The following is a 23,944-nucleotide window of genomic DNA, read 5'->3' as shown; positions in this document are numbered from 1 at the left end:
ACTAAGTGAGCTCCATGGTCATGGTGTTTCATTTCAGCGGTTAGAAATTTACAAAGTGCTCGACAGTATGAGCCCACTTATCTGGGTAACGTAGCACCCCGTCTGGCCCCCAAGCATCCACTGATCCGATTGGGAAGGATGTCATAAAGCCATTTTATCCTCTCCAGAGGTAAGCTGATCAACAACTGCTGTAACTGGTTCTTGATTTCCTGGATGCCGGCACTGGGACGGACGTCTGGGCTGTTCCTGTATAAGTTCTATCGGGAACAGACCCGTGGACTTTGCTTGTCACGCTGTAAGATGGCTATAATTTCCTACCTTACAAGAACTCATCCACATACTTTACCGTGATCTACAAACACAATTATGTATCATGTGACAGGTTGTATATCGTACATATGAATATATAAAGGAGACTGACACTGTCATGTACGTATTGTAAATAATTGTTAACGCTTAATGCATGAACGGTGACGGAGTGGCTTTATTATAAAAACGGCGTAATGAATAATTGCCTATACTAGTAGAGGTTGGAACGCCAGTGGGAATGAAACGGCAGGCGGAACTTAAGCCCCGGGTGGAAGGCCCACACAGGTGTGTTGGTCCTGCTTAAACACAGGAAGTAGCGAGACGGACGTCGTAGCACCTAAGCGCTGGAGCACAATAGACTAACAGAGTCGCATCCGGCCGGTCTTGTAGCCGAACCGGAAGGATTATACTTCGAAAACTACGAAACTCTTGGACGCAGGTGAGACGAACGAAGAAGCGGCACCTCATAAACCACGTAAGCTGGGTTATTTCCAAAGATTTTTACTCAGAAGCGTACCATTGTTCGGGCGTAGATTTTTCCTAGCAAACTTTCCACGCTAGACGATAAAAGACTAAAATATGGTTGGTGAGCGTTCGGGAGAACCTGTAGAGATGTAGAATATACCGTAGTTTCGGGAATATGATTCGTTTTTGGAATTACGATGGTGGGGAGCCGAGCCTTGCTGGGAGGCCAGCGGTGGAGAGAAGAGGTCTTCCGTTGTCAGCGCCCGTGTGTGATGGTCGCTCAGTATCAGCTTTCGTTGGTACAGACGGACTTTGCCCTCAGGAGATTTTATAGTTTGAACAGTCAGGCACTGTACTGTTGTGAACCTATACAATTCTGGACGTCACCTCCGGGTTGGAAGTCTTCAAAAAAATGGTTCAAATGGCTCTGAGCACTATGGGACTCAACTGCTGAGGTCATTAGTCCCCTAGAACTTAGAACTAGTTAAACCTAACTAACCTAAGGACATCACAAACATCCATGCCCGAGGCAGGATTCGAACCTGCAACCGTAGCGGTCTTGCGGTTCCAGACTGCAGCGCCTTTAACCGCACGGCCACTTCGGCCGGCTGGAAGTCTTCGTTGGGTACGCAGCGTTCAGTAATTGAGAGCACTTCCTCTGCCTATACTTACGTTGAAACGTTATCTGAACTCCGTCTTTGTGGCTGGGAGTTCACGTTTCTCGTTTGTAGAACACAGAGAGGAGAAGACAGTATTAGAGTACATTACTCAGAGGACTGCCTTCTGCCGTCCTAGCGTTTAAAAGAGTTTTTATTTTTGAGGCTGGAGTTCTTACATCGACGCAGACGTGTACAAGAACCATCACTTCGACGCACCGGACTCAGTACAAACGGTGATATCACAAATTGCTTTGGCTTATTAGGGCTATAAAGCTAAAGAGCTGTGACCACGTTAGTTTATTTCCACTGAGGTTCCACACCACCGGAGATCATCTTTGAAAGTAGTGTCTTCTAGTGTTTGGTACGTAGATGGTATCAGTCATTTCGCGTTATTGATGTTAGACTACGCAGTCATAATAAGGGGCAGAGTTGGGCAATTGATTACTAATTTTACGCAGGGAATGTGAACTTTGTAATATAAGGTTTTTTTTTCAAATCTACAATAAATATATGAGCAGGAACAACGTTTATCATTTAGTAGGATTAGTTGCCTTCATCATTCATTTATGTTTCGATTGTAATTTATAGAGTTGAGAGATCCTAAGATCAGCTTCAGGGAGTAGTCAGATAGGGCCAAATCTTCATTTTAGCGTTTATTATTTCCCGTTGCTCCCATTTATTTTTACACCCACCAGGAGTAGCATCTCGGAACGGGAGTGCCTCAACATCACACAGACAGTTCATAGAGTAACGAGCATTGTCCTGTTGAAAACTGGCACCATGATAATGTTGCACCAGAGGCGACACATGAGGACGCAAGCTGGCTGTGACGCATCGTTGTGTCGCCAAGGTTCCCTCAGTCACTACCAGTTTTTCTCCGAAGTCATACCCGATGTCTTCCCACAACTGGAGTAACACTGCAATGGTTTTCCAAAATGTTGGAAGAATGGCACGTCTCCACAGGCCGCCGACACACTCTCCGAATGGTTCAAATGGCTCTGAGCACTCTGGGACTTAATATCTGAGGTCATCAGTCCCCTAGAACTTATAACTACTTAAACCTAACTAACCTAAGGACATCACACGCGGTACCAGACTGAAGCGCCTAGAACCGCTCGGCCACTACGGCCAGTCTCCGACAATGGTTATCCGAGGTAGTACAGAACCGCGATTCACCACGAAATGGAATGTGCCGCCGCTCATCTGTAGTCCTCGCTTTACTGTCATGGCACCACACCAAACGCAGCCGTTTGTGTTGTGGTCTAAAATGCAGCCTCAGATGTCAGGAGCACATGTGAAGGGATTACGATGTGCTTGATGGACGGTATGGCGATCCTCCAATGCGGTGATGAGATGTGGTCGTCCGACACCTTGGCGCAGAGGATGCCTGCCCGCTACATCGGGCCACTGTCACATGATGATCCTCCAAATATCTGCATGTTGCACGGTTCGACCAGCCGACGAAAGGAAGACCCACGAAGAGGCCTCTTTCAGACTTTTTCAAGTGTTGATAACGCTGTCTCACACGAGTACATGGCATCTCGTGTCTCTCACACTGATCATTCGACGTCTGACGCTGACCACGCCCCTTACATACTCTACCAGACCTGGTAACAACACAAGGAAAAAAAAACCACCCTAATACACTCTGGTGGCCGTTCTGCATGTCACAGAGAACTGCTACTCAAATCATTTACATATCTGCTGGTGGTGTGTACGTGTGCGAAGTGACATTGAAATGCGACCATGTTTTATGGGTGCTCCAATTTTTTTCCGGTAGTCAAATTATTGCACTGTTCCGCTCATAAGTTACCGACATAGTTACAGAATACGACTGCAATCGTGAGTAGTTTCAGCCTTACATCGACATCTTCAGAAACTTTCAAAGTAAAACGCACAGTTTCATGTGCCTGGTCAGTACTGTTCGGGTGGGAGGTGGTGAAGAAGACTCGTGAAGATCGCAGTTGCGGAGAGGGCGCAAAAACTAGCAGAAACAAATTGACAAACAGAGACGATTTAGGAACTGATTGGGACAGATACGTCTGCCTCTCGTGTTTTCATCTTATACCTAGGAGATGCCTTTCGCTCGACCCGCTAGTGTTAATTCACGCTTGTAGTGGCTGTGTCATTGCTACAGTATCACTTCGTCCGAGCTGGATAAGGAAGAAACGACTGCTAACAACCAAACAGACATCCGTCGTTAACATAGCGTAAATGACAACATAGTGCTCGATTCATAGAACTTTTTTTCCGAAAGATAACCATTTTCGAAATTATTTTCTGCTATTTCTTAGCCTCATGTCTTACAAATGGTGTTGTTAACAGTTTAGAGTATTTAGCAAGTCGTCATAAGAAGATCTGTTTACAAAGGAAAAGAAGAGAGGCAGTGAAAGACTAATAAAGTAAATTACAAAAACAACCTTGTACACCAACACCAATGACACAACAACATAGCACGACCACCGTCCCGGCCGCTGTGACCGAACGTTTCTAGGCGCTTGCACTATGGGACTTGACTTCTGAGGTCATCAGTCCCCTAGAACTTAGAACTACTTAAACCTAACTAACCTAAGGACATCACACACATCCATACCCGAGGCAGGATTCGAACCTGCGACCGTAGCAGCCGCGCGGTTCAGGACTGCAGCGCCTAGAACCGAGTGGCCACCGCGGTCGGCTCCTGAAAAGATGATTCATATTCTGAAACTATATTAATGAAAGAAATCCATAGAAAACTAACGAGTGAAGACAAAAAATTTTCGCAAAATGTTTCTTCCGATAAGTGACGGCATATCCTTAAAAAGCTTATGATTAAGTCACCAACCAAAATAAATTGTATGTTACAAACTTTCTATACACGTCACCTCAGCATTTACCGAAACTGAAGGCAAACCATCGGGAAAGAGAGACAGAGAGCTTCAATAACTTTAAATAAAAGAGTAACTGGTCATTTATTTCAATGAAAATATATAATGTAGCACGAGTTATTAATCTTTTAAAGCAAACCAAAAATCCATATTTAATTCCAGAAGTACGAAGAATCTGTAATTAGGGAATAAATACTTCAATTTTACAAATACTTTATTTTTAGAAATATAATTTTTATTCAGATTTCTTTGAAATGGAATACGTTATTTGCCTCTAACAAAAGTTGGCAACCCTCGTCGTCGTTCATGTATAACAGAGAAAGCTGAAAAAGGATATAAATGAAATCACTCAGTCCCGGACTGGCTGAAAACATTTGCCTGCAACTGTCAGTCAGTCAGACAGTCAGTCAGTCATCAGGTTACCTTCCAATAGGAAAGTGGTTGCACTCAGCGACTGTGATATGATTTACAAATTATACAGCGCAGCAATCAGTCGTCTTTTTTTGCAGGTTTTATTTGGCAAATCCAGATTTTGGCTAGTATTATCAATGCCAAAAAATACAAGGAGTACATGGTCAGGGGATACTATAAAGAGTTACAACGCATGGCACAACCTATATGGCTTATACATTACATTACATACCACTATTTTCTAGTCTCGATGCATGTCAGTTCCCTGTCGTTCGGGCGTCAGTCATAGTTCTTTGAATACTACTGTATAAAGAAGTATTATGCGGAGAACACAACGATTGGATGTATGGCGCTCTCTTTATGAACTACGTAATATAACATTCAAAGGAAAGTAAAAAAAAAAGCTTCAAATTTGCATGGGAATTATATAAGTAAATTTCTTTACATTGCTGTCCGACTTATTTCCGCATTTGCCAGTAAACATAGAAAATCTAAGAAAATTTCCAGGTTCACTCCTTGTGAGTCACTTGTTTTTTATTCTATAAACACATATGTAGCGCCAGTTGGGTAAAACCATTTTTAAAATTTATTTACAAGACACAAGGAGGCACATGATGCATGTAACTATCAGAATTTATCTGTATTCCTGAATTTTCCCGAACATTTTTGCAGTTCTTTCGTCGTTCCTCAGAATCATTTCTTCTGTTATCCACAGTTTTGCTCACAGTTGCCTCTCCTGTTCCTATATTTTCCTTTCCATCATTTGACTACAGTCTCCGAACCCCACCCCAGCTTCTCATTTTCCAGGGTTTGCAAAGTGCTACATGTTGTTGTTGTGGTCTTCAGTCTTGAGACTGGTTTGATGCAGCTCTCCATGCTACTCTATCCTGTGAAAGCTTCTTCATCTCCCAGTACCTAGTGCAACCCACATCCTTCTCAATCTGCTTAGTGTATTCATCTCTTGGTCTCCCTCTACGATTTTCACCCTCCACGCTACCTTCCAATACTAAATTGGTGATCGCTTGATGCCTCAGAATATGTCCTACCAAACGGTCCCTCATTCTTGTCAAGTTGTGCCACAAAATGCTCTTCTCCCCAATCCTATTCAATACCTCCTCATTAGTTATGTGATCTACCCATCTAATCTTCAACATTCTTCTTTAGCACCACATTTCGAAAGCTTCTATTCTCTTCTTGTCTAAACTATTTATCGTCCACGTTTCACTTCCATACATGGCTACACTCCATACAAATACTTTCAGAAAAGACTTCCTAACACTTAAATCTATACTCGATGTTAACAAATTTCTCTTCATCAGAAACGCTTTCCTTGCCATTGCCAGTCTACATTTTATATCCTCTCTACTTCGTCCATTATCAGTTACTTTGCTCGCCAAATAGCAAAACTCCTTTACTACTTTAACTTTCTCATTTTCTAATCTAATTCCCTCAGCATCACCCTACTTAATTCGACTACATTCCATTATCCTCGTTTTGCTTTTGTTGATGTTCATCTTATATCCTCCTTTCAAGACACTGTCCATTCCGTTCAACTGCTCTTCCAAGTCCTTTGCTGTCTCTGACAGAATTACAATGTCATTGGCCAACCTCAAAGTTTTTATTTCTTCTCCATGGATTTTAATACCTACTCCGAATTTTTCTTTTGTTTCATTTACTGCTTGCTCAATATACAGATTGAATAACATCGGCGATAGGCTACAACCCTGTCTTACTCCCTTCCCAACCAATGCTTCCCTTCCATACCCCTGGACTCTTATAACTGCCATCTGGTTTCTGTACAAATTGTAAACAGCCTTTCAAAAGGTTCAAATGGCTCTGAGCACTATGCGACTTAACTTCTGAGGTCATCAGGCACTTAGAACTAATTAAGCCTAACTAACCTAAGGACATCACACACGTCCATGCCCGAGGCAGGATTCGAACCTGCGACCGGAGCGGTCGCTCGGCTCCAGAGTGTAGCGCCTAGAATCGCACGGCCACTCCGGCCAGCCAAATAGCCTTTCGCTCCTGTATTTTACCCCTGCTACCTTCAGAATTTTCAGTCAACATTGTCAACATCTTTCTCTAAGTCTACAAATGCTAGAAACGAAGGTTTGCCTTTCCTTAATCGATCTTCTAAGATAAGTCGTAGTGTCAGTATTGCCTCACGTATTCCAATATTTGCACGGAATCCAAACTGATCTTCGACGAGGTCGGCTTCATAAGCGAAGTATTTTATCATACTGTAGTGTTCAAGTCGTGTGCTCTATTCACGCCTGTACGTGGGATCGAGTCATTCGCTCCGAAGGCTACCCGATGCCACCTTGTTTGGGTTCCGCTTGTTAGAGGAAATGCGTGGGGGGGGGGGGGGGAGGAGGGGGTAGGTTGGAAGTGTACCATTCTCCCAAGCCCTTTTGGGCCCTCTGCCAACAGTGTTGTTAAGATCTACTGGGATGACTAGTGGGATAGAATCTGCTCAACATGGAGATGATCTCGCCGCTTACCTAAGACGCGGACGAATAGCCTGTAGCAGTAGATAAGCATCACCATTTTCAGCGGTTAGCATCTCGGCGCCGGCGGATAAGGAAGGCTGCCCCTTGTCCGGCTGAGGTAAACCGGATTACACTCTGGTAGAGGCCCGGCGCGGCGCGGCGTATATTACCGGGGCGAGCTCTTAATCTCGGCGGTCGGCCGTTGTCCATTTCCACGCTGTCTCCGGCCGTGATCTCGTTCTGAGGCCGGGCCAGGCAGGCCCTGTAAATCAAAGGCGCATGTATCACTTCGCGCGGTGTGGGGATGGGGTGGGGGCGTACAGAGGTGTAGAGCGTAATGAAGCCGTGCGGGGTCGGACAGGTAACGAAGCAGCCGCGTAAATATCGTACAAATTTATGTCGGTCCAGACAGGTAACTCCGCGGCTACCGAGGGCGCCCGTTGGCCACGGGGGGCAGTGGCCGGCCTTGCTCTTTACCAGAACTCTTTCCCCCTCCAGGTCACTGCCAAGGACGAGGGGCGTCATAAGGGCTGCGCTGTGGTCGCCTTCTCGCATTAACCCCACTAGTGATCCTCACCTTGAAACATTTTTAGGTAGTATGCCCTATGCTGAGAACTGGGAGAATGTAGCTTTTCGTGGCGACATTCTTAGGTAAGTATTTCACGGATATCTGGCTGCTTCGAATTTGCTCCTCTGAAGTCATCATGTGAAGTTTCATTTCCCGCCCGTGCCTGTGTGCCATTCCTTCGGGTAATAATTGGCAACCAATGCTGTACAATCGCAATATAGTCATGAGATGTTCAATTGTCTATTTTATTAGAACATGTTACGCGTTTCGGAATTACACCCATCTTCAGACATCACAAACCTCAACTCCTTCCTAACCAAGCAGTGCAAGTGTTAAAAGTTAATACGAGAACTACGGAGAGCACAGGAAAAGCGGAACTGTGAGTAATTAACATGTACCAGGTGGAGAAGTATGAAACCAGAATTTTGTTGCAATAATTACACGTCTGTTGTTTGAAACTCATAAGCAATATTTTATCCAAAATAATTTCCGTTGCTATTTATACATTTCTTCCACCTCTCCGGTAGGTTATGAATGCCACGCCAAACAAAACAGTTCTTCTTCTGAACCGCACCAGCCAGCGAACCATTTTCGTACCTTTTCATACGAATTGAAACGTTCTTCAGCGAGAGCGTGTCCCAGGGATTCAAATAGATGATAATCGGACGGCGCCAAGTCTGGAGAACAAGCCGCACGCCCTAGTATTTCACAACTGAACGCCTCGACCGTTTTCCTGGCCGGTTTTGCTTTGTGTAACTGGGCTTATTATTGAGCAATGTGACTTTGCGTTGCCTTTTTCCGTATTCCGGTCATTTTTCACGTAATGCTCGATTTAAATCGATCATTTTCTGTTGGTAGCAATCGGTGTTAAGGGTTTCACCAGGTTTTAGCAGATCATAACAGATTAAATCCATTTGATCCCACCAAACACAGAGCACTGTCTTCTTTCCAAAGCAATTTAGTGTAGCAGTGGATGTCGATGGTTTTCCTGGATTCACCCATGAGTTACGACGATTAGGATTCTCGAAATATAGCAATTTTTCATCACCTGTCACTACTCGATGGAGAATCGACTTTCTTTTGTATCTGGCAAGCAGCATTTCACAAGTGGTCTTTCGATTTGCTTGCTGTCTTAGTTTCAGTTCATGCGGAACCCATTTTCCCACTTTTTGCACCTTTTTCACAGTTTTCAACCGAGGAGAAAGGTTCCGCGTTCCATTGAACTGTTCCGCGAGTTCCTGTAGAGTTTGAGTATCACCTTCGTCCAATGGGCTGCAGTTCGTTGTCTTCGAACTATTTCTGTGATTTTCCGCGCTCACCGTTTATCATTTCAAAATCACCACTTTTGAATTTTTTGAACCACTCTAAATACTGCATTTTCCCAAGAGCATGTTCGCCGAAAGCTTCGACGAGCATTCGATGCAATTCTGCAGCAGTTTTCTTCAAATGATAACAGAAAACCAATGCCACCCGCAAATCGTAGTTCGTAGGCACAGAACTCGAAATGTTTACGGGTTTGAAACAGATAGTGATGTATGGTAGCTGGGTTACTGTATGTTGACACTCGTCGTCAGCCGTAATAGGAAGCAAATGGCGCTGCAGTCGCGGTCTCACAGGCATTACACTGACGGAAAGTACCATCTATAGGGAAATCCCGGGTTCATACTTCTATACCTGGATGGCTTACGTGCGAAAATTGGTAGAACCTTAGATCGCCGTACCCAGAGTCAGAGATTCAAATCCCACAGATGACAATCTTATTTTGCGTGAAAGTTTTACATGGGACTATTAAGACTTCCGCACGTGTTAAGCAATTGTATGTTTATTCGGATGTTTATGTTTACTCTGTGAAACTACACATGCACTAGCTGCTTCATCACGAGTGGTGTCTGTTCTCTTGCACATATACGACAGAACACCACACTTGTCTATACAAATGTATTCTATAGGTTTGCCACTTCCAACTAACGAAGCAAAAGCAGACTGCCACAAGAACATTACTCGGCAAAGTTCTTTTACATGTCAGGAAAATGGTCTCCCGTACACCAGTTTCAGCGTAAACAGTTAAAACAATATTTGGGTTTGAACGCGGGACCTTTGGTACGACGGCCTCACACTCTACCAACTGATCCACCCGATCTCTACGAAACTAATCACTCACAGATACGCCTTTCCTGTGCTCTGTAGTTCCGGTGTTACTTTTAATTTCCGTTTTCGCATGTTCAACTGGACGACAGCACACAGCACGAACTAAATCGGTGTTTTGGTTAATGCTCTATCGACACAGAACGTTTGCTACCGATCTGAGTGTCTGCCATCTGGAGGTTTGAGTGTCAGTTCTGAAACTGACAGAGCATAAATACCTTTCTACATATTTTCCAGGTTGCTTCCTCCTGTCACGAGGCAGATATTCCATATGTACGGAATTTCTTCCCAGAAACGGGAGAGCCTGCTACCCGCCGGCGACCCTGACCTTTCTCCAGGTGTGCCACACAACCTGTTTCCACGAACCGATCATAATCGTGCTTTTACAGTCTTTGCTTGAGGAGGAGCTTTGTGATACTCCTTTCTGACACGTCTCCTTACAACAAATAGTGACTGCGTTTGGTGGTACCCCAAGCAACAGTTAGAACCAGCGTTGCCAATACCAATATTCCAAATTATCCAAAAATCTAGGAGAAATTCCGCACATTTGGGGAGAAAATTTTCCCGATTCCGCGCAAATTCTCCACATAAAACGATGTTTGAGTTTTTCTGGTACTCGTCTTGGATAAATTATTGGTTATATTATTTCATGGTCATAATATGCTTTTATTCTTCATATATTTAAGTATTTACAAGAAAAAACATAACTTCAAGTAATTCGAAAGGCCACAAAAAAGTTTTTTATGTGGCGTGATGCTTTTCTCTAGGGATACGCTCAAACAGCTTTCACTCGCATGTGCTCCGCCATTGTTATGTTCAGTTTCGCTTAAGTAATACCTGTGTATTACCAAGCTGGCTTTCGACCAAACCGATCGACAATAGATCACATTTTCACACTAAGACAATTCTTGGAAAAACAAATGGAATATGATAAAGATATCTATAGCCTGTTCGTTGATTTTCAACGTGCGTATGACAGCATCCACCACAGGAATAGCCTATACAATCCAATGCTGGGACTTCAGAATCCCTGAGAAGCTAGTGAGAATGGTGCAAGCTTGTACGGAAGGGTCAAAGGCAGCAGTACGCTTCCGAGGAGCCACATCAGAAACACTCGATATTGAGAGAGGCCTCTGACAAGGGGATGCTCTCTCATGTGTTCTGCTCAATATCTTAGAGAAAGTAATAAAAGAGTGTAGGCAACAGGAGTGGGCTGGAGTAGAGATGGACGGTAACTTCAGTTGTCTCGCATATGCAGATGACATAGTACTAGTAAGTGAATCAAAGCACGAATTGAAGAAAGGTACCGGAAAATGGACAATAATGCATAGAAAGTAGGGCTCAAAGTGAATCGAGACAAACAGAGTTCACACAGAAGACAAGAGCAGGTTGAATTTCTTGAGATAGACAGCAAGAGATTCAAGAGAGTAGACCAGTTCAAATACTTGGAATCTTGTTTTACTACTGACAACAGCATAAAAATGGACATCAAGGAAAGAACAGCACTGGGAACGAAATGCATGCATTCCCTCAGAGAGACGCTTGGCTCCAAATCGATCTCATTGAACACTAAGATGGAAATCTACAATACAATGATATGTCCAGTAGTAATGTACGGTTCAGAAACATGGAGCACTACTAAGCGAGAAAGGGAAAAACCATTAATATTTGAAAGAAGAGTAATGAGGAAGATATGGGGACCAGTTTTAGATAATGGAGAATGGAGGAGGAGGAAAAATGAGGAAATCTATATTCTGATGGAACAACCAACTATCCTACAGAAGATAATGAGCAATAGAATACAATGAGTGGGACATGTAGCCCGTATGCCAGATGGAAGACAGGCGAAGATGGCAATAGAGGGAAAACCAAACACCAAACACCCCATTGGACGACCAAGGCAGCGCTTGATGGACGACCTGGTGAAGGACCTGGCAGCCCTGGGAACTGAAGACACCTGGAGGAACCGGGCCAAAAACAGGAAGGAATGGAGGCAGTTTGTGGAAGCAGCGAGTGGTCTGCAGGGCCTGTGATCGCTGAATATCTATCTATCAACACCTGTGTATAAAAGAATATTTATCGACCCTCTTTATACACTGAAGCGCCAAAGAAACTGATATAGGCATGTGTATTCAAAAAGAGATACGTAAACAGGGAGAATACGGCGCTGCGGTCGGCAATGTCTATATAAGACAATAAGAGTCTGGCGCAGTTCTTAGATCGGTTACTGCTACTACAATGGCGAGTTGTCGAGATTTAAGTGAGTTTCAACGTTGTCTTACAGTCGGCGCACGAGCGATGCGACACAGCATCTCCGAGGTAGCGATGAAGTCGGGATTATCCCGTACAACCAGTTTATGAGTGTACCATAAATATCAGAAATCCGGTAAAACATCATATCTCCGACATCGCTGCGGCCGGAAAAAGATCCTGCAGGAACGAGATCAACGTGACAGAAGTGCAACCCTTCCGTATATTGCTTCAGATTTCAATACTGGGCCATCAACAAGTGTCAGCGTGCAAACTATTCAACGAAACATCATCGGCATGGGGTTTCGAAGCCGAAGGTCCATTCGTGTACCCTTGATGACGGCACGACACAAAGCTTCATGCCTCATTGGACTGTTGACGACTGGAAACATGTTGTCTGGTCGGACGAATCCCGTTTCAAATTGTATCGAGCGGATGGACGTGTTCGGGTATGGAGACAACCTCTTGAATCCGTGGACCCTGCTCGTCAGCATGGGACTCTTCAAGCTGGTGGAGGCTCTGTAATGGTGTGGGGCATGTGCAGGTGTAGTGATATGGGACTCCTGATACGTCTAGATACTACTCTGATAGGCCGCAAGTACGTAAGCATCCTGTGTGATCACCTGCATCCATTTATATCCATTGTGGATTCCGACTGACTAGGGCAATTCCAGCAGGACAGCGCGACACCTCACACGTCCAGAATTGCTACAGAGTGTCTCCAGGAACACTCTTCTGATTTTAAACACTTTCGCTGGCCACCAGCGTTCCCAGACATGAACAATACTGAACATACCTGGGATGCCTCCATTACTGCTTCAGACATTACTCGAGTCCATGTCACATCTGGCTGCGGCACTTCTGCATGCGCGCGGAAGGCCTACACGGTATTTGGCATTTGTACCAATTTCTATGGCTCTTCAGTCTATGATATCGTCTGAAACGTTCTCTATGAAACTCGTTCTGAGCTTAAAGTCTTGAAAAATCATTAGAACGAACACCAGCAACAAACTCACCAACCATCAAGGTATCGATGTAACAGCTACGGTGTATTAAAAATAGTAAAACGTTAAAATCTCAGGAGAATGCCAGTCCTCACAAAATCCCCAATCGAATGGTAATTCCCCGGAGTTTGTGGAATTCCAAAGTAATTGGCGACGCTGGTTACCGCAATACGTCTCCATTGTTACTGCTGACACGGACTACTTCCGCATAACGAGTGACATTCGGAGGCGTAGAATTGAATCTTGAGAACATGCCGCAAGCTCCTGAAGAACAATCGGAGAATGGTTTCGAAATTATTTACTGATTCTTTTAAGTCGTGTGACTAGGGCCTCCCGTCGGGTAGACCGTTCGCCAGGTGCAAGTCTTTCGATGTGATGCCACTTCGGCGACTTGCGCATCGATGGGGATGAAATGATGATGATTAGAACAACACAACTCCCAGTCCCTGAGCGGAGAAAATCTCCGACCCAGCCGGGAATCGAACCCGGGCCCTTAGGATTGACATTCTGTCACGCTGACCACTCAGCTACCGGGGGCGGACATTCTTTTAGGTAATTAATTTAGAATAAATATGTATACAGAGAGCAAAGGGCAGTCCTATCGAACATCCCTGGGGCATTCCTGACGATACCCTTATCTCCAGTGAACACTTGCCGGCCGGCACAACGTAGTGCGTTCCATCACTTAGGGAATAGCGAATGGAATTACAGAGCAGGCGATTTGATACCAAAATACTTGAAAACAAAGACTGAGGTCTGCATGATTCTCTGTGCAAAATTGTTCACTTGCTTGGAAGTCGCATTGCTCGTGCAATAGGCGCCTTGTTCAGATCGGCGGTAAAGGCGGAGTGAGACGTTATTGTATCGGCGAACCGGTGCCATAAGTCAGCCGGCGGCAGGTTCAGCGCACGCCCACACACACACACACACACACACACACACACACACACACACACACACGGGCACAGTGTATCTCCCTGGCGCTACCGCTGACCTCAGCAGTCGCCCTATGCGACTGGTGGGACCTGTCACGGCATGGTGGGAGACAGATAATCTGGCTTTATCCCCCGCGATGGGTGAGAATTAACGGGCGCTGCCTCCGGAGGACACTGTGTGCGAAAGAGAGGCTAGGACGGTGGGAGGGGGAGAGGGGATACGATTGCGCGACGGAGTACGAGCGCAGAAAGAAACGGAATTATTTTCCGGACAGACGGGCCGTACGTCATACTCGGCCGGCGCAAATTGCATGCAACATTCATGAGGCCCCTTGTCTCCGTCTTCACATCTCCCTCCCGCTGCCGCCATTTCTGTGTGTGCGTTTCTCTCGTTCCTAGTTCCCCCCCTCCCACTGTCGGTCTACGTACTGAAACCGAGTACCTGGCGCTCTGAGTGGGGTCATATTCAGTTGGAGTATTCAGTACTCTCTTCTTACGCTGTTGGCATACACGGAACTCCACTAGCAGCACCGTAGAAGAAGAAAAAAAATCGTGTCTGGGAGCCACAATATGGTCGTTCGTTAACTGTTATCTGAATGTGAACCTTTACGCTAGATGGAAGTACACTATGTGATCAAAAGTATCCGGACATCTGGCTGAAAATAACTTACAAGTTCAAATGGTTCAAATGGCTCTAAGCACTATGGGACGTAACTGTTGAGGTCATCTGTCCCCTTGAACTTAGAAATACTTAAACCCAACTAACGGAAGGACATCACACACATCCATGCCCGAGGCAGGATTCGAACCTGCGACCGTAGCAGTCGCTCGGTACCGGACTGAAGCGCATATAAATGCTCGGCCACCGCGGCCGGCACTTACACGTTCGTGGCGTCCTCCATCGGTAATGCTGGAATTCAGTATGATGTTGGCCCACCCTTTGCCTCGATGACAGGTTCCACTCTCGCAGGTATACGTTCAATCACGTTCTGGAGGGTTTCTTGGGGAATGGCAGCCCATTCTCCACGGAGTGCTGCACTGAGGAGAGGTATCGATGTCGGTCGGTGAGGCCTGGCACGAAGCCGGCGTTAAAAAACATCCCAAAGGTGTGCTATAGGATTCGGGTCAGGACTCTGTGCAGACCAGTCCATTACAGGGATCTTATTGTCGTGTAACCACTCCGCCACAGGCCGTGAATTATAAACAGGTGCTCCATCGTGTTGAATGATGCAATCGCCATCCCCGAATTGCTCTTTAACAGTGGGAAGCAAGAAGGTGCTTAAAACATCAATGTAGCCCTGTGCTGTGATAGTGCCACGCAAAACAACAAGGTGTGCAAACCCCCTCCATGAAAAACACGAGCACACCACAACAACACCGCTTTCGAATTTTACTGTTGGCACTACACACGCTGGCACATGACGTTCACCGGGCATTCGCCATACCCACACCCTGCCATCGGATCGCCACATTGCGCACCGTGATTCGTCACTCCACACAACGTTTTCCCATTGTTCAACCATCCAGTCTTTACGCTCCTTGCAATAAGCGAGGCATAGTTTGGTATTTACCGGCGTGGTGTGTAGCTTATGAGCAGCCGCTCGACCATGAAATCCAAGTTTTCTCACCTCCCGTCTAACTGTCATAGTACTTGCAGTGGATCCTGATGCAGTTTGGAATTCCTGTGTGATGTTCTGGATAGATGTCTGCCTATTACACATAACGACCCTCTTCAATTGCTGGCGGTCTCTGTCAGTCAACAGACGAGGTCGGCCTGTACGATTTGTGCTGTATGTGTCCCTTCACGTTTCCACTTCAATTCAATAGCAGAAGAAGTAGATCTAGGGGTATTTAGGAATGTGGAAATCTCGCGTAGAGACGTATGACATGTGAACCCAAATCACATGACAAGGTTCGAAGTCCGTGAGTTCCGCGGAGCGCCCCATTCTGCTCTCTCACGGTGTCTAATGACTACTCGCAGTAGGTGGCAGCACAATGCATCTAATTTTTGGGGGGGGGGGGTCCGGATACTTTTGATCACGTAGTGTAGCTACGGCGCCTGGCCAACAAAGACTGAGACTGATTTCTTTTTTCACAGATGTTTATTAACACATTTCAGTTTTTACGTTATCTTTTTCTGAGTGCTTCCCTCCCACTTGAACGCACCGTCTCTGCCTGTCCTCAAACAAATGGTGGAGACCACTCTTTGTCAGGTCACCGAGAATCGCTTCCCTTTTCTTGAGCGCTAGTTCAGGATTCTAAAATCGAATGCTCCGAAGCTTTCCCGTTAATGAATGCAGTACACAGGTATTGTTGAACTGAGTCAGAAACTAGACGACTTCATTTGGGACGGTAGGCAGCGCATTGTCGTGATGAAGTAGCCATCCACTCCCGGAAAGTTCTGGTGCTTCCTCAGTCTACCAAATACAGACGTGTAGTATGCTGCAGTAACAGTAGTGTGGGGGGGGAACTGCATGCTGGTAAATCATTCCATGACAGTCAAAGGATGTGAACACCGTCACTTTCCCTGCAGATGGAACAACTTTCGCCTTTTTTGATGCTTGAGAACCTGGCGATTTCCACACTGTGCTGTCTCGTTTTTCTTCAAGATCATAATGATGCAGCCGCGGTTCATCACTGGTGATAATCGGTTCCAGAAACTCACCCCCTCCAACAACAAAGATATCCAGCACCTCAGAGATTGTCTCTATTCGCTCAGCCTTTTGTTTGGGACCAACAGACATGGCACCCAAAGGGCACAGACACGGGCCAGATAGAGATGATCATGCATAGTCGTAAAGACACCGCCATGTGAAATTCTCAGCATTCCTCTCAGGTTATGTAATGTTATATGCCGATCCTCAGGGACCATAAAAGCAGCTGTGTTGATGTTGAATTCACCCGGAGCAGAAGGCTAAAGTCGGTCTTCTTTGAAGTCTGTAAAATGGTCACGTCACTTTGATTTTTGTATGGCATCGATGTGCACATCGGAGAAGGATGGAGGGAGGGAGGGAGAGAGAGAGAGAGAGAGAGAGAGAGAGAGAGAGAGAGAGAGAGAGAGAGAGAGAGAGAGAGAAGATGATGATGATTGGTTTATGGGGCGCTCAACTGCGCTGTTATCAGCGCCCGTACAAAGGTCCAGCCTTTTCTCAGCCCAGTCTCGCCCTCTTCATGAATGATGATGAAATTATGAGGACAACACGAACACCCAGTCATCTCGAGGCAGGTGAAAATCCCTGACCCCGCCGGGAATCGAACCCGGGACCCCGTACTTGGGAAGCGAGAACGCGACCGTGAGACCACGAGCTGCGGACAGAGAGAGAGAGAGAGAGAGAGAGAGAGAGAGAGAGAGAGAGAGAAAGTTACGTTATTGTTAAACAATCCTAGGTGTTGTCATGTCACAGTCTTTGGCTCTGCGAAGTCTGAGACATTCTTAGTTCAAGTGTGTTAGGTGATAGACGTATTTAGCAGTGCTGTGTGAGCTTGTGAGTGTATCTGTCAGATGAAGAAAGGACAGCAAGGATGAATATGGTGTAGGCAATGAATGGCGAAAGGAATATAAATTTTGAGTAACGTGATTGTTTTTAAAAGAACACGTTTGAGGTAAGACTGTAGCGCTGCGCACCTAATTTATGGGAATGATTATTGTCGGCAAGTTAACTTTCTCAGAGCTGAGAAAAAGTACACCTCACTTCTTTCAGTCATGGATTGACATATTAATTCATTAATCTTATTTTTACAGACATTCTCTTCTGTTAACACTGTACCCTTTTCAAATCATTATTGACTTTATTATTCACAGTATTGTTCAGACTAATGTTATGTTTGTGTATGTGTGCGTGTGTGTGTGTGTGTGTGTGTGTGTGTGTGTGTGTGTGTGTGTGTGTGAAGATCACGCGAAGTTTTACTCTCTGTTTTGAACGTGTACTTCACTCTAAAATCGTTGTTCGTTGTTTTGAAATATCATTTCATAGGAACAGTTACTCTCCCCACCCCGCTGTTTATCATTACGCATTACCATATGCAACAGTTTGGTATGTATTTAGAAACATAAATTTTGCTTAGCCGCTGCGTGCTTGCTATTTGCTATTTGCTGCTGGGCTTTAGACAAATCTGAAAAATTGTTGTAAGGCACGTGGCAAGTGGAAATTTGGATTAGGACCAGATAACTGTTTTACTTTCGTTGCGCATTTAATACAGAGACAAGCTGCATTCAAATCAGTACAGTTCAGTTCAGATTAGGTTCTGTTTAGTCAAAAGTTATCATACGAGTCTAAATTGGATAACAGTTTGTGAATACAAGTTCTATAACACAGTTTCACGTGGTAGTGCATCTTCATCATACGCTTGCTGCAGCTTTTAGTAAGTTTCAGTGGTTAGTGGTTGTATGGTTTAAATGAACCCAGTTGTTTGGTATGCGAGATGCAAAGAGTGTATACAAAATAGAGCGTCATTATCAACTTGCCGATACGAGTGTGCTATCACCTATGGACATTATGCATAAAAACCTGCTTTTTTTCAAATTTGATCATACAGTTACGGCCCTCGTAGTAAACAGTGTTCAACTGGTAATTCGTCAACATTGAAGACAATGTGAGAGTCTCTTCTACCACTGTTTAATGAAGTCGTGACGGAGACTTGTGTTTCTTGGTGGTGACGTTCTTCATGTAAATATTTGTGCATGTAAATATTTGTGCACTATGGCTACACACCACGATTTCTTGCATACCAGTTGGGCAAAAATAGTTACAGGTAGCTGTAATTTCTCCTTGAGAAAGACGTACGAAACAATCGCCATATCAGTTACTCCATTAGGTAAAAAAAAAAATCGAAAAATATCAGTAATAAAACTTTGTTCTACTACATATTTTCGGAAAAAATGGATATTAGAGAACGACAATTTGTCAACACTGAAAGCGTATGTAATAATATTTTCATTCAAGGGACAACGGAATTTTGTTTCGGAGCTATTTATGAACTGTGTATTAGGTCATGTAGCCCAGTCGAAGTAAACCAAAAAGGGATCGAATAGAGGAAAGAATTCGTGTAGTCGCAAATTTTTGTACATTGGTAGGAGGGAGTGCCATCAACGACATACGAAAAATCCCGGCGGGTAGGGTGCAAGCGTGCGAGCGGCGGGAGGGGGGTTAAGTGTGACTTTTTATGTAGTTAATTGAAATACATTAAATATTAAATATATCTGCAAAAAAACGTCCTGATAGTTCTTTGTCTAGGACTAATTGTTTCCGCGTTGCTCAAGTAGTTCAAATGGCTCTGTGCACTATGGGACTTACCATCTGAGGTCACCAGTCCCCTAGAACTTAAAACTACTTAAACCTAACTAACTTAAGGACATCACACACATCCATGCACGAGGCAGGATTCGAACCTGCGATCGTAGCAGCAGCGCGGTTCCGGACTGAAGCGCCTAGAAGCGGTCGGCCACAACGGCCGGCTTCCACGATGCAGTCCATCGGAAAATGGCAGATTTTAGAACGTGTTATACTGGCGTAAATTTTTGTTTATGTGTACCGGGTACTGTGGCAAGGTAAGCCGTCGGATTGTGGTCGTACACTCCCCTCCTTCATAGGTCTACAAACTGAGGGTCGAGCACGCGATTTCCCACTCTACATACCGCACTACGTCATAAGAAGCAACTACAGGGTGTTCCACAAAGTTAAGATCGTGAAACGTTAACATCTCATTTTCCGTATGATTCTGAGGCCAACTTTTGACTAAATACTATGTCGTTAGGTGGAAACCATATAAATAATTTAGCTTTTTGAGCTCTGTAACGTAGTTTTCAACTACTTCATATCAAAGTACTCACTAGTATTACTTCTATCCATTGGTAGGAGCATGCAGTGTCAATTCTTTTAATTGTAATTAAGGCTTCTCGTTTACGATCTATCGAGTAACAAGAGATAAACATGTATTGTAAGTATAATGTTTGAAACCTGTAACAACTGTGTTTATCATACTGACAGCTTCCTTTGCTGTTGGCTAACATAACAACTCCTGGTTACCACGTAATTATTGCAATTCATAAAACGACACCAGGTTATCTTCTTCTTCTTTCTTCTTTTTGCGTTACGGCCTCTGTAGGACCACGGGTAGCCCCTTCGTGGACTGTATTTTCCTCTTCTTCTTGCAGAACCTCTTCGTTTTCTCTCTTCTTCTCTCCCGCTCTTTGTAGAAAATACACAAACCCCCCTTCCCCTCTGCGCATTACGTTGCAGTGAAACAACCTAGCTGACGATAAATTTCGCTAGAGAATAATTCAAAATAAAAGGCGTCTGTGTCCCCATGGCAGGGGTGGCATGAACACATCTTCTGGGGCTAACAACTTAAGTCGTATAACTGGACGGGCATGAGCCATTCCATCAAAAAAATTTTATAGCTCATGGAATGGATCGCACTATGGAATCAACACCAGGTTATCAATGTAAACAAAGTGTTTATTCGGGCTACTGTAATAATATACTGAGTATTTTCACACTAAAAACACCCGAATTTGAAACAGAAAGCATGGTGGAAATAGAGATACTGTAGTTTCAGTGAAATTAACAAAAGTGTAATTAGCATTTTTATTCATATCATTTCACCTATTTTTCCATGAAAACAAGAGATACGTAATCGTCTTTGTATCACATTCCATGCAGTTCAGTTGCAGCCACCGGATGATAACATGTTTTTGTAATTACCACGAACTTTTGTAATTGTAATTACCGAGTTTACCACACACAACATTACATCAGTTGTCAGTAAGAGTGTATATAGACCCACGAGAAATCGTGTGGGAGGCTGAGTATGATGTAAGATAGTGACCAGCACTCTGTGTCCTAATTAATTGTACTCTTGGAACAATAATTGACTTTTCAGGTCTTTTGAGAACCATGATTTTCTCTGGCCCGTTGTTTTCACTTAAACTTACGGGGCACATTAACTGCAGCGAAGCAACGAAATTAAGGTAAGTTCTGCTGAACATTTATTATTTTAAACAAAATGAGTTACGTCCACCAAATTTCTACAATATTTATTTCACCTACCATTGGCAAAAGTAGTATTTAGTAAAGACGTTTATTTTGAATTATTCTCTAGTGACATTCATCGTCATCAAGGTTGTTACACTGCAACGTAATGCACAGAGGGGGAGGGGGGTGTTGTGTATTTTCTACAAAATACGTTAACACTACCACTACATGGAATAAAATGTGGGTTACTAATGATAATAAGACAAAATTCGCTTATGGACAGAATCCATGAAAATCTCGCGAAACTCCTCTACACTGCTATAGGGGAAATCGAGTCTTAGACATCCTGTACGGAATCCGGAGCGTTGTTCAGGGTAAAGTAACTACCCCCGCCGTGAACGCTGTTCGCTTTTGAATTTACAGACGGGCTGTACCTCTCTCCTTCCCCCTCCCCCCTATCCCCCCGCCCTCCACGGCATTTCCTGTACACTTCTCTTACGTGAGTCGACAAGCTACCCTTACCGGGCACACGTTCCTATAGCACGACGTTGGTCCAATTACTTGGTAACGATGATGTGGTCAATATTGTATTTAGTACAGATTCCTTAGTAAGCACCATTCTGAGTGCGCTTGGTAAAATGGTGTTGTGGTTAACAATGTAATTCCGTACTGTTTCTTTAGTAAACATGAACTGGGTTACATCTACGCTACTGGCCATTAAAATTGCTACACCAAGAAGAAATGCAGATGATAAACGGGAATTCATTGGACAAATATATTATACTAGAACTGATATGTGATTACATTTTCACGCAATTTGGATCCATAGATCCTGAGAAAGCAGTACCCAGAACAACCACCTCTGGCCGTAATAAAGGCCTTGATAAGCCTGAGCATTAAGTCAAACAGAGTTTGGATGGCGTGTACAGGTACAGTTGCCCATGCAGCCTCAATACGATACCACAGTTCATCAAGAGTAGTGACTGGCGTATTGTGACGAACCAGATGCTCGGCAACCATTGACTAGACGTTTTCAATTGGTGAGAGATCTGGAGAATGTGCTGGCCAGGGCAGCAGTCGAACATTTCCTGTATCCAGAAAGGCCCGTACAGTACCTGCAACATACGGTCGTGCATTATCCTGCTGAAATGTACGGTTTCGCAGCGATCGAATGAAGGGTAGAGCCACGGATCGTAACACATCTGAAATGTAACGTCCACTGTTCAAAGTGGCGTCACTGCGAACAAGAGGTGACCGAGAAGTATAACCGACGGCACCCCATACCATCACGCCGGGTGATACGCCAGTATGGCGATGACGAATACACGCTTCCAATGTGCGTTCACCGCGATGACGCCAAACACGGATGCGACCATCATGATGCTGTAAACAGAACCTGGATTCATCCGAAAAAATCACGGTTTTCCATTCGTGCACCCAGGTTCGTCGTTAAGTACACCATCGCAGGTGCTCCTGTCTGTCAAGGGTAGCCGCAGCCACGGTCTCCGATCTGATAGTCCATGCTGCTGCAAACGTCGTCGAACTGTTGGTGCAGATGGTTCTTTTCTTGCAAACGTCCCCATCTGTTGACTCAGGGATCGAGACGTGGCTGCACGATCCGTTAAAGGCATACGGATAAGATGTCTGTCATCTGGACTGCTAGTGATACGAGTCCGTTGGGATCCAGCACGGCGTTCCGTATTACGCTCCTGAACCCACCGATTCCATATTCTGCTAACAGTCACTGGATCTCGACCAATGCGAACAGCAATGTCGTGATACGTTAAATCGCAATCGCGATAGGCTATACTCCGACCTTTACCAAAGTCGGAAACGTCATGGTACGCATTTCTACTCCTTACAAGAGGCATCACAACAACGTTTCACCAGGCAACGCCGGCCGACTGCTGTTTGTGTATGAGAAATCGTTTGGATACTTTCCTCATGTCCGCACGTTGTAGGTGTCGCCACCGGCGCCAGCCTTGTGTCAATGCTCTGAAAAGCTAATCATTTGCATATCACAGCATCTTCTTCCTGTCGGTTACAATTCGCGTCTGTAGCACGTCATCTTCGTCGTGTAGCAATCTTAATGGTCAATAGTGTAGTAACGATGGAGTTGTAGGCAACGTTGTACATAGATGATTCTTAAGTAAGCGTGAGCTGCAGATAGTTGTTAAATAACCAAAATGTCATCAGCAAATTGGAATTTAATTTATTGTGGTCACGACTATTAAAAAATTTTCAACAATTTATACAGATAGCTATACCTCCTTCACCCGCCGGTGACAGGTCTTACAGTCGCTGTATAACGTTAATCGAATTGCCCTTAATGGATACCAGCCACTCGGGGACGGTGTAGTGATGGTCGGAATGGGTATGTGTTGTCGATACACCATTTCCGCTGGGCTACAGGCTGTGACGTAACTGCAGGAGCCAAAATATAGACATTCATGATTTGACAGGAGGCACTTGAGGAGATAATACTTCCTTCGAAGGTTACCTCTGCACAGTGGGGCGCTATCGGCGGTGAGATATGACTGGACGGAATGCGGACAGCCTTTCAGCGCCATAAGTAACGTGGATACACCATCGGATGAACTGTTCCCGGGTTACCCACGAAACAGGCACCTGGGCCTAGCCAGCTAGCTAGGCACGCGATAGGAATCGCCGCTCGCCAAGGAAGGCCGCCCGAGATACCGGGCTGTCGAAGCGCCGTAAATCCTCGTAATGGTAGAAACCCATTACCGGCGCAATTTGTCTCCGGCAAAATAAAAATAGTCGCTCAGAGCAGGAGAGCGCGTATTTTCGTCTCAACCCCCACCCGCCGCCCCCCAAGCGGACGGTATTTCAACTCCAATAAAGAGG

Source organism: Schistocerca americana, chromosome 10 (assembly GCF_021461395.2).
Source record: "Schistocerca americana isolate TAMUIC-IGC-003095 chromosome 10, iqSchAmer2.1, whole genome shotgun sequence".
NCBI classification, from domain to species: Eukaryota; Metazoa; Arthropoda; class Insecta; order Orthoptera; family Acrididae; genus Schistocerca; species Schistocerca americana.
The sequence above is the reverse complement of the archived record's forward strand: the minus strand, read 5'-3'. Positions refer to the sequence as shown.